Raw genomic sequence first — 1,256 nt, forward strand, 5'->3', positions numbered from 1 at the left:
CCTCCGACTCCCCCCCCAATCCACCCTCCCCCTCCCCACCCACCCTCCCCCTCCCCACCCACCCTCCCCACCTACCCTCCCCCTCCGACTCCCCCTCCGACTCCCCCCCCCACCCACCCACCCACCCTCCGACTCCCACCCACCCACCCTCCCCCCCCACCTCCTCCGACCCCCCACCCACCCTCCTCCGACCCCCCACCCACCCTCCTCCGACCCCCCACCCACCCTCCTCCGACCCCCCACCCACCCTCCTCCGACCCCCCACCCACCCTCCTCCGACCCCCCACCCACCCTCCTCCAACCCCCCCCCCACCCACCCACCCACCCACCCTCCTCCGACCCCCCCCCACCCACCCACCCACCCTCCTCCGACCCCCCCCACCCACCCACCCTCCCTCCCTCCTCCGACCCCCCCCCCACCCACCCACCCTCCCTCCTCCGACCCCCCCCCCCCCACCCACCCTCCCTCCTCCGACCCCCCCCCCCCCCACCCACCCTCCCTCCGACCCCCCCCCCCCACCCACCCTCCCTCCTCCGACCCCCCCCCCCCACCCACCCTCCCTCCTCCGACCCCCCCCCACCCACCCACCCACCCACCCTCCCTCCTCCGAACCCCCCCCCCACCCACCCACCCACCCTCCTCCGACCCCCCCACCACCCACCCACCCCCCCCACCCACCCACCCCCCCCACCCACCCACCCCCGACCCCCCCCACCCCACCCACCCACCCACCCCCGACCCCCCCCACCCCACACCCCCCCCACCCCACCCACCCACCCACCCCCGACCCCCCCACCCCACCCACCCACCCACCCCCGACCCCCCCACCCCCCCCACCCCACCCACCCACCCCCGACCCACCCACCTCCTCCCCCCCCACCTCCTCCCCCCCCACCCTCCTCCCCCCTCCCTCTTCCCCCCTCCCCCCCTCCCTCTTCCCCCCTCCCCCCCTCCTCCTCCCCCCCCCCCCCTCCTCCTCCCCCCCCCCCCTCCCCTCCTCCTCCCCCCCCCCCTCCCCTCCCTCCTCCCCCCCCCTCCCCTCCCTCCTCCCCCCCCCCCCCCCTCCCCTCCCTCCTCCCCCCCCCCCACCCTCCCTCCTCCCCCCCCCCACCCTCCCTCCTCCCCTCCCCCCCCACCCTCCCTCCTTCCCCCCCCCACCCTCCCTCCTTTCCCCCCCCCACCCTCCCTCCTTCCCCCCCTCACACTCCAAACACTCCAAGTTTGCAAAACTCTTTTATTCGTCCACAGGCGGACA

General features: G+C 77.9%; 1 long non-coding RNA gene across 1 annotated transcript in view; it reads right to left on the reverse strand.

Annotated features, from left to right (window-relative positions):
* Nucleotides 1–1,221: 1,221 nt before the first annotated feature.
* Nucleotides 1,222–1,256, reverse strand: part of LOC140406557 (uncharacterized) — a 2,734-nt gene continuing 2,699 nt past the window's right edge. Inside the window, exon 3 of the long non-coding RNA XR_011939205.1 lies at nucleotides 1,222–1,256. This exon is cut by the window's right edge and continues 246 nt beyond it. This is a non-coding gene — a long non-coding RNA (uncharacterized lncRNA).

The sequence above is a fragment of the Scyliorhinus torazame genome, unplaced genomic scaffold (assembly GCF_047496885.1).
Source record: "Scyliorhinus torazame isolate Kashiwa2021f unplaced genomic scaffold, sScyTor2.1 scaffold_611, whole genome shotgun sequence".
Classification (NCBI taxonomy): Eukaryota; Metazoa; Chordata; class Chondrichthyes; order Carcharhiniformes; family Scyliorhinidae; genus Scyliorhinus; species Scyliorhinus torazame.